Source organism: Oncorhynchus masou, chromosome 12 (genome assembly GCF_036934945.1).
Source record: "Oncorhynchus masou masou isolate Uvic2021 chromosome 12, UVic_Omas_1.1, whole genome shotgun sequence".
NCBI classification, from domain to species: Eukaryota; Metazoa; Chordata; class Actinopteri; order Salmoniformes; family Salmonidae; genus Oncorhynchus; species Oncorhynchus masou.
This window is the reverse complement of record NC_088223.1, coordinates 44,989,921-45,006,799: the sequence shown is the minus strand read 5'-3', so window position 1 is coordinate 45,006,799 and position 16,879 is coordinate 44,989,921. Positions and strand designations below refer to the sequence as shown.

The 16,879-nt window shown below is 39.2% G+C and overlaps 1 pseudogene; it reads right to left on the bottom strand.

The window, feature by feature from the left end:
- Positions 1-6,543: 6,543 nt before the first annotated feature.
- LOC135551127 (5S ribosomal RNA) lies at positions 6,544-6,662 on the bottom strand (annotated as a pseudogene).
- Positions 6,663-16,879: the final 10,217 nt, after the last annotated feature.

The following is a 16,879-nucleotide window of genomic DNA, read 5'->3' as shown; positions in this document are numbered from 1 at the left end:
GTATTCCCAAGTGGTCTTACAATCCGAATACTAACCAGGCCCGACCCTGCTTATCTTCTGAGAACGAGATCAGGCGTACTCAGGCTGGTATGGTCGTAAGCAAGAAACTTTCTCTTTGTGCACTATATAAAGTCAAAGTGAGTCTGATTAACAGCTGTTGCATTTTCACCATTAGATAAGCATCTTTGTATCACTCAAAAAGTGGAAGAAATTGCAAATCAGTTTTTTCTCACAAAACTGAAATATGTGCACTCGCTTGAAATAAGTAAAAAGGCTAGTGTGTATTTCATCCAACAATCTGTGCTACATATTATGGCTACAGTCAAAGTGAGTCTGATTAACAGCTGTTGCATTTTCACCATTAGATAAACATCTTTGTGTCACTCAAAAAGTGGAAGAAATTGCATATACTGTAGCCATAATTTGTAGCACAGATTGTTGGATGAAATACAAACTAACCTTGCTTACTTATTTCAAAGCGAGGGCACATATTTCAGTCTTGTGTGAAAAAACTGACAAAGAGTTGAAATTCCACAAGGCAGTGACAAAAAGCTTACAGCACCTGGTATTCCCAATTGGTCTTACAATCCGAATACTAACCAGGCCCGACCCTGCTTATCTTCTGAGAACGAGATCAGGCGGACTCAGGCTGGTATGGTCGTAAGCAAGAAACTTTCTCTTGGTGCACTATATAAAGTCAAAGTGAGTCTGATTAACAGCTGTTGCAATCTCACCATTAGATAAGCATATTTGAGTCACTCAAGAAGTGGAAGAAATTGCATATACTGTAGCCATAATTTGTAGCACAGATTGTTGGATGAAATACAAACTAACCTTGCTTACTTATTTCAAAGCGAGGGCACATATTTCAGTCTTGTGGGAAAAAAACTGACAAAGAGTTGAAATTTCACAAGGCAGTGATAAAAAAGCTTACAGCACCTGGTATTCCCAAGTGGTCTTACAATCCGAATACTAACCAGGCCCGACCCTGCTTATCTTCTGAGAACGAGATCAGGCGTACTCAGGCTGGTATGGTCGTAAGCAAGAAACTTTCTCTTTGTGCACTATATAAAGTCAAAGTGAGTCTGATTAACAGCTGTTGCATTTTCACCATTAGATAAGCATCTTTGTATCACTCAAAAAGTGGAAGAAATTGCAAATCAGTTTTTTCTCACAAGACTGAAATATGTGCACTCTCTTTGAAATAAGTAAGCAAGGCTAGTGTGTATTTCATCCAACAATCTGTGCTACATATTATGGCTACAGTCAAAGTGAGTCTGATTAACTGCTGTTGCATTTTCACCATTAGATAAACATCTTTGTGTCACTCAAAAAGTGGAAGAAATTGCATATACTGTAGCCATAATTTGTAGCACAGATTGATGGATGAAATACAAACTAACCTTGCTTACTTATTTCAAAGCGAGGGCACATATTTCAGTCTTGTGGGAAAAAACTGACAAAGAGTTGAAATTTCACAAGGCAGTGATAAAAAAGCTTACAGCACCTGGTATTCCCAAGTGGTCTTACAATCCGAATACTAACCAGGCCCGACCCTGCTTATCTTCTGAGAACGAGATCAGGCGGACTCAGGCTGGTATGGTCGTAAGCAAGAAACTTTCTCTTGGTGCACTATATAAAGTCAAAGTGAGTCTGATTAACAGCTGTTGCATTCTCACCATTAGATAAGCATCTTTGTGTCACTCAAAAAGTGGAAGAAATTGCAAATCAGTTTTTTCTCACAAGACTGAAATATGTGCACTCGCTTTGAAATAAGTAAGCAAGGCTAGTGTGTATTTCATCCAACAATCTGTGCTACATATTATGGCTACAGTCAAAGTGAGTCTGATTAACAGCTGTTGCATTTTCACCATTAGATAAGCATCTTTGTGTCACTCAAAAAGTGGAAGAAATTAAATATACTGTAGCCATAATTTGTAGCACAGATTGTTGGATGAAATACAAACTAACCTTGCTTACTTATTTCAAAGCGAGGGCACATATTTCAGTCTTGTGGGAAAAAACTGACAAAGAGTTGAAATTTCACAAGGCAGTGACAAAAAGCTTACAGCACCTCGTATTCCCAAGTGGTCTTACAATCCGAATACTAACCAGGCCCGACCCTGCTTATCTTCTGAGAACGAGATCAGGCGTACTCAGGCTGGTATGGTCGTAAGTAAAGAAACTTTCTCTTGGTGCACCATATAAAGTCAAAGTGAGTCTGATTAACAGCTGTTGCATTCTCACCATTAGATAAGCATCTTTGTGTCACTCAAAAAGTGGAAGAAATTGCATATACTGTAGCCATAATTTGTAGCACAGATTGTTGGATGAAATACAAACTAACCTTGCTTACTTATTTCAAAGCGAGGGCACATATTTCAGTCTTGTGGGAAAAAACTGACAAAGAGTTGAAATTTCACAAGGCAGTGATAAAAAAGCTTACAGCACCTGGTATTCCCAAGTGGTCTTACAATCCGAATACTAACCAGGCCCGACCCTGCTTATCTTCTGAGAACGAGATCAGGCGTACTCAGGCTGGTATGGTCGTAAGCAAGAAACTTTCTCTTGGTGCACTAAGTCAAAGTGAGTCTGATTAACAGCTGTTGCATTTTCACCATTTAGATAAGCATCTTTGTGTCACTCAAAAAGTGGAAGAAATTGCATATACTGTAGCCATAATTTGTAGCACAGATTGATGGATGAAATACAAACTAACCTTGCTTACTTATTTCAAAGCGAGGGCACATATTTCAGTCTTGTGGGAAAAAACTGACAAAGAGTTGAAATTCCACAAGGCAGTGACAAAAAGCTTACAGCACCTGGTATTTCCAAGTGGTCTTACAATCCGAAAACTAACCAGGCCCGACCCTGCTTATCTTCTGAGAACGAGATCAGGCGTACTCAGGCTGGTATGGTCGTAAGTAAAGAAACTTTCTCTTGGTGCACCATATAAAGTCAAAGTGAGTCTGATTAACAGCTGTTGCATTCTCACCATTAGATAAGCATCTTTGTGTCACTCAAAAGTGGAAGAAATTGCATATACTGTAGCCATAATTTGTAGCACAGATTGTTGGATGAAATACAAACTAACCTTGCTTACTTATTTCAAAGCGAGGGCACATATTTCAGTATTGTGGGAAAAAACTGACAAAGAGTTGAAATTTCACAAGGCAGTGACAAAAAGCTTACAGCACCTGGTATTCCCAAGTGGTCTTACAATCCGAATACTAACCAGGCCCGACCCTGCTTATCTTCTGAGAACGAGATCAGGCGTACTCAGGCTGGTATGGTCGTAAGCAAGAAACTTTCTCTTGGTGCACTATATAAGTCAAAGTGAGTCTGATTAACAGCTGTTGCATTTTCACCATTTAGATAAGCATCTTTGTGTCACTCAAAAAGTGGAAGAAATTGCATATACTGTAGCCATAATTTGTAGCACAGATTGTTGGATGAAATACAAACTAACCTTGCTTACTTATTTCAAAGCGAGGGCACATATTTCAGTATTGTGGGAAAAAACTGACAAAGAGTTGAAATTTCACAAGGCAGTGACAAAAAGCTTACAGCACCTGGTATTCCCAAGTGGTCTTACAATCCGAATACTAACCAGGCCCGACCCTGCTTATCTTCTGAGAACGAGATCAGGCGTACTCAGGCTGGTATGGTCGTAAGCAAGAAACTTTCTCTTGGTGCACTAAGTCAAAGTGAGTCTGATTAACAGCTGTTGCATTTTCACCATTTAGATAAGCATCTTTGTGTCACTCAAAAAGTGGAAGAAATTGCATATACTGTAGCCATAATTTGTAGCACAGATTGTTGGATGAAATACAAACTAACCTTGCTTACTTATTTCAAAGCGAGGGCACATATTTCAGTATTGTGGGAAAAAACTGACAAAGAGTTGAAATTTCACAAGGCAGTGATAAAAAAGCTTACAGCACCTGGTATTCCCAAGTGGTCTTACAATCCGAATACTAACCAGGCCCGACCCTGCTTATCTTCTGAGAACGAGATCAGGCGTACTCAGGCTGGTATGGTCGTAAGCAAGAAACTTTCTCTTGGTGCACTAAGTCAAAGTGAGTCTGATTAACAGCTGTTGCATTTTCACCATTTAGATAAGCATCTTTGTGTCACTCAAAAAGTGGAAGAAATTGCATATACTGTAGCCATAATTTGTAGCACAGATTGATGGATGAAATACAAACTAACCTTGCTTACTTATTTCAAAGCGAGGGCACATATTTCAGTCTTGTGTGAAAAAACTGACAAAGAGTTGAAATTCCACAAGGCAGTGACAAAAAGCTTACAGCACCTGGTATTCCCAAGTGGTCTTACATTCCGAAACTAACCAGGCCCGACCCTGCTTATCTTCTGAGAACGAGATCAGGCGTACTCAGGCTGGTATGGTCGTAAGTAAAGAAACTTTCTCTTGGTGCACCATATAAAGTCAAAGTGAGTCTGATTAACAGCTGTTGCATTCTCACCATTAGATAAGCATCTTTGTGTCACTCAAAAAGTGGAAGAAATTGCATATACTGTAGCCATAATTTGTAGCACAGATTGTTGGATGAAATACAAACTAACCTTGCTTACTTATTTCAAAGCGAGGGCACATATTTCAGTATTGTGGGAAAAAACTGACAAAGAGTTGAAATTTCACAAGGCAGTGACAAAAAGCTTACAGCACCTGGTATTCCCAAGTGGTCTTACAATCCGAATACTAACCAGGCCCGACCCTGCTTATCTTCTGAGAACGAGATCAGGCGTACTCAGGCTGGTATGGTCGTAAGCAAGAAACTTTCTCTTGGTGCACTAAGTCAAAGTGAGTCTGATTAACAGCTGTTGCATTTTCACCATTTAGATAAGCATCTTTGTGTCACTCAAAAAGTGGAAGAAATTGCATATACTGTAGCCATAATTTGTAGCACAGATTGATGGATGAAATACAAACTAACCTTGCTTACTTATTTCAAAGCGAGGGCACATATTTCAGTCTTGTGGGAAAAAACTGACAAAGAGTTGAAATTCCACAAGGCAGTGACAAAAAGCTTACAGCACCTGGTATTTCCAAGTGGTCTTACAATCCGAAAACTAACCAGGCCCGACCCTGCTTATCTTCTGAGAACGAGATCAGGCGTACTCAGGCTGGTATGGTCGTAAGTAAAGAAACTTTCTCTTGGTGCACCATATAAAGTCAAAGTGAGTCTGATTAACAGCTGTTGCATTCTCACCATTAGATAAGCATCTTTGTGTCACTCAAAAAGTGGAAGAAATTGCATATACTGTAGCCATAATTTGTAGCACAGATTGTTGGATGAAATACAAACTAACCTTGCTTACTTATTTCAAAGCGAGGGCACATATTTCAGTCTTGTGGGAAAAAACTGACAAAGAGTTGAAATTTCACAAGGCAGTGACAAAAAGCTTACAGCACCTGGTATTCCCAAGTGGTCTTACAATCCGAATACTAACCAGGCCCGACCCTGCTTATCTTCTGAGAACGAGATCAGGCGTACTCAGGCTGGTATGGTCGTAAGTAAAGAAACTTTCTCTTGGTGCACTAAGTCAAAGTGAGTCTGATTAACAGCTGTTGCATTTTCACCATTTAGATAAGCATCTTTGTGTCACTCAAAAAGTGGAAGAAATTGCATATACTGTAGCCATAATTTGTAGCACAGATTGTTGGATGAAATACAAACTAACCTTGCTTACTTATTTCAAAGCGAGGGCACATATTTCAGTATTGTGGGAAAAAACTGACAAAGAGTTGAAATTTCACAAGGCAGTGACAAAAAGCTTACAGCACCTGGTATTCCCAAGTGGTCTTACAATCCGAATACTAACCAGGCCCGACCCTGCTTATCTTCTGAGAACGAGATCAGGCGTACTCAGGCTGGTATGGTCGTAAGCAAGAAACTTTCTCTTGGTGCACTAAGTCAAAGTGAGTCTGATTAACAGCTGTTGCATTTTCACCATTTAGATAAGCATCTTTGTGTCACTCAAAAAGTGGAAGAAATTGCATATACTGTAGCCATAATTTGTAGCACAGATTGTTGGATGAAATACAAACTAACCTTGCTTACTTATTTCAAAGCGAGGGCACATATTTCAGTATTGTGGGAAAAAACTGACAAAGAGTTGAAATTTCACAAGGCAGTGACAAAAAGCTTACAGCACCTGGTATTCCCAAGTGGTCTTACAATCCTAATACTAACCAGGCCTGACCCTGCTTAGCATCTGAGAACAACGAGATAAGGCGTACTCAGGCTGGTATGGTCGTAAGCAAGAAACTTTCTCTTGGTGCACTAAGTCAAAGTGAGTCTGATTAACAGCTGTTGCATTTTCACCATTAGATTAAGCATCTTTGTGTCACTCAAAAAGTGGAAGAAATTGCATATACTGTAGCCATAATTTGTAGCACAGATTGTTGGATGAAATACAAACTAACCTTGCTTACTTATTTCAAAGCGAGGGCACATATTTCAGTCTTGTGGGAAAAAACTGACAAAGAGTTGAAATTCCACAAGGCAGTGACAAAAAGCTTTACAGCACCTGGTATTCCCAAGCGGTCTCCCATTCAAGTACTAACCAGGACTGGACCTGTTTAGCTTCCGAGATCAGACGAGATCAGGCGTACTCAGGCCGGTATGGTCGTAAGCAAGAAACTTTCTCTTGGTGCACTAAGTCAAAGTGAGTCTGATTAACAACTGTTGCATTTTCACCATTAGAAAAGCATCTTTGTGTCACTCAAAAAGTGGAAGAAATTGCATATACTGTAGCCATAATTTGTAGCACAGATTGATGGATGAAATACAAACTAACCTTGCTTACTTATTTCAAAGCGAGGGCACATATTTCAGTCTTGTGGGAAAAAACTGACAAAGAGTTGAAATTCCACAAGCCAGTGACAAAAAGCTTACAGCACCTGGTATTCCCAAGTGGTCTTACAATCCTAATACTAACCAGGCCCAACCCTGCTTAGCATCTGAGAACAACGAGATAAGGCGTACTCTGGCTGGTATGGTCGTAAGCAAGAAACTTTCTCTTGGTGCACTAAGTCAAAGTGAGTCTGATTAACAACTGTTGCATTTTCACCATTAGATAAGCATCTTTGTGTCACTCAAAAAGTGGAAGAAATTGCAAATCAGTTTTTTCTCACAAGACTGAAATATGTGCACTCGCTTTGAAATAAGTAAGCAAGGCTAGTGTGTATTTCATCCAACAATCTGTGCTACATATTATGGCTACAGTCAAAGTGAGTCTGATTAACAGCTGTTGCATTTTCACCATTAGATAAACATCTTTGTGTCACTCAAAAAGTGGAAGAAATTGCATATACTGTAGCCATAATTTGTAGCACAGATTGATGGATGAAATACAAACTAACCTTGCTTACTTATTTCAAAGCGAGGGCACATATTTCAGTCTTGTGGGAAAAAACTGACAAAGAGTTGAAATTCCACAAGGCAGTGACAAAAAGCTTACAGCACCTGGTATTCCCAAGTGGTCTTACAATCCGAATACTAACCAGGCCCGACCCTGCTTATCTTCTGAGAACGAGATCAGGCGTACTCAGGCTGGTATGGTCGTAAGCAAGAAACTTTCTCTTGGTGCACTAAGTCAAAGTGAGTCTGATTAACAGTTGTTGCATTTTCACCATTAGATAAACATCTTTGTGTCACTCAAAAAGGTGGAAGAAATTGCATATACTGTAGCCATAATATGTAGCACAGATTGTTGGTTGAAATACACACTAACCTTGCTTACTTATTTCAAAGCAAGGGCACATATTTCAGTCTTGTGGGAAAAAACTGACAAAGAGTTGAAATTCCACAAGGCAGTGACAAAAAGCTTTACAGCACCTGGTATTCCCAAGCGGTCTCCCATTCAAGTACTGGACCTGTTTAGCTTCTGAGATCAGACGAGATAAGGCATACTCTGGCTGGTATGGTCGTAAGTAAAGAAACTTTCTCTTGGTGCACTATATAAAGTCAAAGTGAGTCTGATTAACAGCTGTTGCATTTTCACCATTAGATTACGCATCTTTGTGTCACTCAAAAAGTGGAAGAAATTGCATATACTGTAGCCATAATTTGTAGCACAGATTGATGGATGAAATACAAACTAACCTTGCTTGCTTATTTCAAAGCGAGGGCACATTTCAGCCTTGTGGGAAAAAATAGACAGAGTTTTAATTCTACAAGGCAGTGATGCTGATGAAATGATGCAAGAGCACCCCCTAGTGGATCAAGCCCACAACCTCTCGCATGCTAAGCAAGCACTCTTCCATTTGATCTAATTCTCCATCCTGTTGGAATTGCCACAAGGAGCAACCAAGTGTCCAGTCTTGTCAGGCTATGCTGTTGGTGGACTTGTTAGTTTATGCGCCAGCAGTTGCAGAGGCTCGGTGCATCTCAACAATTGTGCTCAGTAGCCAGCGACTTGTTAGCTCAGCTGGTTAGAGCGTGTTGTTAATTACGCAGAGGTTGTGTGTTACATTCCCTTCCTGGCCATGAGGTAATTTTTGAGTGTCAAAATTGTGAGTCACATGCGTGTGAATCGTCAAGAGTGCCACAGAATTACGTTTAGCAACTTGCAGAAATATATCAGTTGGGAGAGAGTTAGACTGAAGATTTTAAGGTCCCTAGTTGTTTTTCTTTCTTGATGCTCTGCTTTGGCTTCAAGGAAACTGCCCACAGCTTTGTTTGTGGGCCTCAATCGTGTGTGCAAAGTTGCTCCATTGAAAGTAAGTTATGTCTTTTTCATCTGACATTGTGACATCAGTGTTACATGAAAGTTTCTTGTCATTGTAACATGACAGTGGGTTGTCGTAAGACAAGACTACATGAAGTGTGAACTGGAGCTTACTTGGATCCACAAAAACAAAGTGTTAGAGGTACCATTTGAGTGTCAAAATTGTGAGTCACATGCGTGTGTATCATCAAGGGTGCCACAGAATTAATCTAAGGGAACACCGCCCTGAAATGGACAAAAATGAATGGGAACATATTGGCACTGTACAAAACATAACCACGGTGTCCAATACCACTCAATTGGACGTCGTTTCATTCAAAGTTGATGGCAAATGCCAAGTGTAACACTGCAAAAGTCCAATAGATTGCGAATGCGCTCCACCGTCATTTTTCATATTTCAAATGTTACACAAGTCAAGACCCAAGAGTAAAATTTTTAACATTTGAACATTTTGTCAAACTTATCACCCCCTTAATTAACTACATTTACATTTTTTAATTTACATTGTTTACAAACTGATATGTGACACGTATTAATGCCAAAATAACATGCAAAACAGGCAACCCCCACCTGCCCTGAATGACTGGTCGCCACTGAGTCTATAGGATGGAGAGTGTCGGAAGGCAACTCTCTCCTCCCACCCTCCCTCCTCTATGCCCATACAGTATATGACTTCATATATTTATATAAACTGGCAAGAGGAATATTTCTTTCATAGTTTTTTTGGGGGGTGGGCAGATTGTAAAATGTAATGTCACATTATGTACTGATGAATGATCATTGTACAGTAACTCAGAAAGGATCAATCTTAGAAAAACCCTTTCCACAGAGGGTTCTACCTGGAACCAAAAAGGTTTTACCTGGATCCAAAAAGGGTTCTCGTATGTGTACAGCTGAAGAACCCTTTTGGAACCCTTTTTTCTGTGTCCTTCTCAAATCAAAATCAAATCAAATTTTATTTGTCACATACACATGGTTAGCAGATGTTAATGCGAGTGTAGCGAAATGCTTGTGCTTCTAGTTCCGACAATGCAGTAATAACCAACGAGTAATCTAACCTAACAATTCCAAAACTACTACCTTATACACACAAGTGTAAAGGGATAAAGAATATGTACATAAAGATATATGAATGAGTGATGGTACAGGACGGCATAGGCAAGATGCAGTAGATGGTATCGAGTACAGCATATACATATGAGATGAGTAATGTAGGATATGTAAACATTATATTAAGTAGCATTGTTTAAAGTGGCTAGAGATATATATTTTACATAATTTCCCATCAATTCCCATTGTTAAAGTGGCTGGAGTTGAGTCAGTGTGTTGGCAGCAGCCACTCAATGTTAGTGGTGGCTGTTTATGGATAGGGGAGACGCTAGCGTCTCACCTGGCCAATTGCCAGGGGAAATGCAGAGCACGAGATTCAAATAAAATGCTATAAAATTCTAATTTTCATTAAATGACATATGTAAGATACTCAATTAAAGCTACACTTGTTGTGAATCCAGCCAACATGTCAGATTTAAAAAATGCTTTTCGGCGAAAGCATAAGAAGCTATTATCTGATCGCCTGCACCCATCTGCACCAGCAGTAAACAAAGGAGCTAGCATAGCAGGCGCTGATTAAACAACCCTGAAATAAAATATGCATTATCTTTGAGCTTCTTTTGTTGGCACTCCAATATGTCCCATAAACATCACAATTGGTCCTTTTGTTCGATTAATTCCGTCCATATATATCGAAAATGTCCATTTATGAAGCGTGTTTGATCCAGAAAAAGACAGATTACAAAAAACGCAACATCACTACGAAATATTTCAAAAGTTGCCTAGAAACTTTGCCAAAATATTTTAAACTACTTTGGTAATACAACGGTAGGTATTGTTAAATGTTAATAATCGATCAAATTGTAGACGGGGCAATCTGTATTCAATACAGGAACAAAAACAAACCAGCCCTGCTGTTCACGTCTTGCGCAACTCACAAAAGTGTCCCCAGTTCCGAGTTGGCCTACTTCTTCATAGAACAAAGGAATAACCTCAGCCATATTCCAAAGACTGGCGACATCGTGTGGAAGCGGTAGGAACTGAAAATGGGTTCCTATTAAATATCCAATGGGAAAGACAATATAGTGAACAGAGGGAAAACAAAATTCTGAACAGTTAGTCCTCAGGGTTTTGCCTGCTACATAAGTTTTGTTATACTCACAGACATGATTCAACAAGTTTTAGAAACTTCAGTGTTTTCTATCCAAATCTATGAATAACATGCATATGCTTATATTCTTGGCATGAGTAGCAGGAAGGTGAAATTGGGCACGCTATTTATCCAAAAGTGAAAATTGTGCCCCCTAGCTTTAAGAGGTTTTAAATTAATGAAGCCTCCATACAAAAATTCTCTAGGCAGCTAGAAAATGCAGGTGTTTCAGCCTAGCTCAGTGCTTTCTGTGGTGGTGGGGCAGCCAGCAGAAAATACGGAGCTTAAGGGTTGGTAATGTTTTCTAGTTGTGCCGTGATTGGCTCAGTGTTCTGTCACTCATTGGGACACTACGTCACTACTGCCAATTCTAAGGGTAGAGCTAAAAAATGCAAGCCCCTTAGGTGCTGCCATAGTTACAGAAGAGCCTATCCAAGAAGGCTCAAGGTCATTGGCCACAGAATGACATCAAATCACGTTAAATCTACAGTAGCTTTGATTGGACTGATCATGTCAACATCATACTTTCAAAATCTTAGCTAGCAATCATCATCATGAATCAATTCCACAATCTACTGGAAAATCATTTTTAATCCCTGTCATATGAAGAGAAATAATGGAGAGGATGGAGTGACAAAGTGCGGTGCTTAAAGACACACAGAGCCTGCAATGGCATTACCATAATCTCTAGGCTGTGCTGAGTTCAAGGAGATGCCCTGCTTGACTGTAGCTCGCTCTGAGTGCAGCGACCGTGAAAAAAGTAGGCCAAAAATTAACCTGTTGATGCTCTGGGGGCGCTATATTTCATTTTTGGATGAAAAACGTTCCCGTTTTAAACAAGATATTTTGTCACAAAAAGATGCTCGACTATGCATATAATTGATAGCTTTCGAAAGAAAACACTCTGACGTGTCCAGAACTACCAAGATATTTTCTGTGCGTGCCCTAGAACGTGAGCTTCAGGCAAAACCAAGATGAGACGGCATCCAGGAAATGAGCAGGATTTTTGAGGCTCTGTTTTCCATTGTCTCCTTATATGGCTGTGAATGCGAGAGGAATGAGCCTGCCCTTTCTGTCGTTTCCCCAAGGTGTCTGCAGCATTGTGACGTATTTGTAGGCAGATCATTGGAAGATTGACCATAAGAGACCACATTTACCAGGTGTCCGCCCGGTGTCCGCGAAAAAACTCAGCTGCCAGTATTTTTCCATGGGATACAGAGAGGAAAGCAAGCTTCCACGAACTGCATATCAATGAAGAGATATGTGAAAAAACACCTTGAGGATTGATTCCAAACAACGTTTGCCATGTTTCGGTCGATATTATGTAGTTAATCCGGAAAAAGTTTTACGTTGTAGGTGACTGAATTTTCGGTTCGTTTCGGTAGCCAGACGCAATGTAGAAAACGGAACGATTTCTCCTACACACAGACGCTTTCAGGAAAAACTGCGCATTTGGTATGTAACTGAGAGTCTCCTCATTGAAAACATCAGAAGCTCTTCAAAGGTAAATGATTTTATTTATTTGGTTATCTGGTTTTTGTGAAAATGTTGCGTGCTAAATGCTACTCAAAATGCTATGCTAGCTTTGCATACTCTTACACAAATTAGTCAATTTCTATGGTTCAAAAGCATATTTTGAAAATCTGAGATGACAGTGTTGTTAAGAAAAGGCTAAGCTTGAGAGCAGACGCATTATTTTCATTTTATTTGCGATTTTCAGAAATCGTTAACGTTGCGTTATGCTAATGAGCCTGAGGCTTTAGTCACGATCCCGGATCCGGGATGGGGAGTTCCAAGAGTTAAGCCGAGCCCTAAATGTCATTTGCTTTTGGGTGACAGTGAGAGAACCGTTAGGGTGAGAAGCATAATTCGACCTCAGGTATATTCCTGAGGTCCTCCCGATCTGTGCAAGCCTAACCATGACCGTGTGGCACTAACCCTTAACAGTAAATCAGGGTTTTTTGGTCTCACAGATTACAATGACATCTCTCCTTATAGGAATACATTGCCTGCTCCCCTAAATTCAACCTGGAGCCTATGTGGGTTAATATTGCCTTATGAACCTGTCTTCGATGACAATCCATCAGGCCACTATGAGGTCTACCTGTGTTGATTCTAAGCTTCCTGGAGCAGTCGGAAGTGATTAAATTCAGCCTAAAAGTGTTTTGATATACATAATCTGCAATTTTGTAAATCACTGCATTCAACCCTGTGTAGATCAGTCAATTCTCAACGTAAAGACTTAAAATTCAGGATTCTGTAAGAGCCTACCCCAATGAGGATATGTGTTCACGTTCAGCTTCCTGTGCTAACCGGAAGTGCCTTAAAATGGTGTCATAGGTGCTGTTTCGAAGGGTTAAAAAGGTCCGATCTTTTTAAAACTTCATATGTGTGATTAAACAACCCTCCTGAACTGTAAATAAGTCATTTTCCCACCAGATGTCAAAGAAAAGCTCTCTCACACACACAGAAACAGCAAGGATGGAGTGACAAAGTGCGGTGCTAGAAGACACACAGAGCCTGCAAAGGCATTTCCATATTCTCAAGGCCGTGCCGAGTTCAACGAGATGCCCCGCTTGACCGTAGCTCGCTCTGACTGCAGCGACCGTGAAAAAAGTAGGCCTAAAATGAAGCCTGGCCCTGGATCCTAAGCTTCCTGAAGCAACCGGAAGTGATTAAATTCAGCCTAAAAGTGTTTTGATATACATAACCTGCAACTTTGAAAATCACTGCATTCAACCCTGTGTAGATCAGTCAATTCTAAACATAAAGACTTAAAACTCAGGATTCCGTAAGAGCCTACCCAAATGAGGATATGTGTTCATGTCAAGCTCCCTGTGCCAACCGGATGTGCCTTAAAATGGTGTCATAAGGGGCTGTTTCGAAGGGATAACAGATGTTGCATTTTCACCATTTGTGTCACTCAAAATGTGGAAGACATTGCGTATACTGTAGCCATAATTTGTTGCACAGATTGTTGGATGAAATACAAACTAACCTTGCTTACTTATTTCAAAGCGAGGGTACATATTTCAGCCTTGTGGGAAAAAACGGACAAAGAGTTGAAATTCCACAAGGCAGTGACAAAAAGCTTACAGCACCTGGTATTCCCAGGCGGTCTCCCATCCAAGTACTAGCCAGGCCCGACCCAGCTTAGCTTCCGAGATCAGACGGGATCAGGCGTACTTTTTAAAAATCTTTTATTATGAAAAATCACAGAATATTTACAACATTCAGTCAATAATAATTAAGGATGAACAATTTACCCTTTTACAAAATCAGAAAAATAATAGAAGAAAAGAAATAGAAGAAAACACAATCATTCACTAATTCCAATTAATAATTAAATACAATTTTCCCATTTGACATTATTTCAATAAAAGTACTCCCCCACACAAACAGTTTTTCAAAATTTCCTCCACCGTATTTATATATTATCTCTAAATCCTTTTCTAAACTCCTCCTAAAAAGACCTTCCACACTCACACATTTTCCTTCATAATGACTCATGTTCCTTCTTAATCTTACAGCGTATCTAGCATGACTTAAAACATAATTAACCAAATTAAAATTCAAAACTTTACTTTTCCCATTTATACCAAAAAGAAAGAATCTCCTCCATTCCACCCCATTAAAAATCTCCTCCCCCCAATGTTTAACTAAAAGCCCCTTTAAAAACTCATAAATCTTTTAACCTGCTACATTCAACAAAAAAGTGCATAAAATTTTCCACCCCCGTACCACAAATATCACATTCTCTTTTAATATCCCTATTTATTTGATGCAAAACCACATTTGTAAAAATCCTATTATGTTTCAATTTAAAATCATTGTCCTCACACTCTATAGAATTATATTTTACATTTACATTCTTCCATATTGATTTCACATCCATATTTGCAAACACCCTAGACCACACTTTTTCCGAAGCAGGAACTTTTATCTCTTTTAAAATACATTTACTATAAGCCATTTTAACTTTTAAACCTGACAAATCATGTTTCTCCCCATTACTTTCATATTATAAAACCGGTAAACCCCTCGCTCTTTTAGCCACCTCTTTATTTATTAAAATCACCCACTCCCCAGGAATACATTCTAATATTTTCTTATACATATTCTCCACAGTAGTTTTACTTATCTCTTCATCTATTTCAACCACATTATCATATATTGCTTGAAACGGAAGAAACCCAGGAATTACCTCATATGCTATGTCACCTATCTGCCTCATCCCAGCCCTCATAAAATATTTACAATACAAGGTCATATTATTACACCTTATCTTTGGATTTAAAAATATCGTCTGATTTAAAATATTTTCTAAAATGGTACATTCATAAGAAATATTTGGTAAAAATTGCCCCCAAGCCTCAAAAACCTCTTTATAAAACAACGGTATATTTTCTAACATTTCCTGTTTCACACACACATCAATAAACCATTATCCCCAATCCTCCCAACCTTATTCAAATACTCTATAAAAAACCTTTTCCACCCATAATCCAATTCACCATATAAATATTTCTTTACCATTTTCACTCTTATTGCTATTTTCCTTACCCTTAAATCCACCAACCTCAACCCCCCCTCCTCATAACCTGCAATCAAAGTCTTAAATTTAATTTTACCTTTATTTAACCAGGCAAGTCAGTTAAGAACACATTCTTATTTTCAATGACGGCCTGGGAACAGTGGCTTAACTGCCTGTTCAGGGGCAGAACGACAGATCGGGGGTTTGAACTCACAACCTTGCGGTTACTAGTCCAATGCTCTAACCACTAGGCTACCCTGCTATTTTCACCCCCTTTCTGTCCCATAAAAAAATCTACCAAAATCTTATTCATTTCAGATAAAACCCAATCTGGCATATCTAAAACATTCACTACATGTATAAAAATTGACATCAATAAAGAATTTATAACAATTACTTTCCCCTTTAATTTTAAAAACCTCCCCTTCCACATATTTACTACCTTCCTAACTTTATTTATCACACCACTCCATGTCAAATCCCTAGCTTCCTTTTCTTTTACCCCTAAAAACACTACTAACACCTTAAAATAATATTTTACCTCTTTAACCTCTTGAATCTATGGTGGCGCTATTTCATTATTGGATAAAAAAATGTGCCCGTTTTAAGTGCAATATTTTGTCACAAAAAGATGCTCGACCATGCATATAATTGACAGCTGTGGAAAGAAAACACTCTGACGTTTCCAAAACTGCAAAGATATTATCTGTGAGTGCCCCAGAACTGTTGCTACAGGCAAAACCAAGATGAAACTTCAAACAGGAAATGAGCAAAATTTTTGAAGCTCTGTTTTCCAATGTCTCCTTTATATGGCTGTGAATGCGACAGGAATGAGCCCACAATTTCTGCTGTTTCCCCAAGGTGTCTGCAGCATTGTGACGTATTTGTAGGCATATCATTGGAAGATTGACCATAAGAGACCGCATTTACCAGGTGTCCGCCCGGTGTCCTGCGCCGAAATTGGTGCGCAAACCTCAGCTGCAAGTATTTTTCCATGTGATTCAGAGAAGAATTCTCTGAATTCCACGAACGATATATCAATAAAGAGATATGTGAAAAACACCTTGAGGATTGATTCTAAACAACGTTTGCCATGTTTCAGTCGATATTATGGAGTTAATTTGGAAAAAAGTTTGGCGTTTTGGTGACTGAATTTTCGGTTTGTTTTGGTAGCCAAAAGTGATGTACAAAACGGAGCATTTTTTCTCCTACACAAAGAATCTTTCAGGAAAAACCGAACATTTGCTATCTAATTGAGAGTCTCCTCATTGAAAACATCCGAAGTTCTTCAAAGGTAAATGATTTTATTTGAATGCTTTTCTGGTTTTTGTGAAAATGTTGCCCGCTAAATGCTACGCTAAATGCTACGCTAGCTATCAATAATCTTA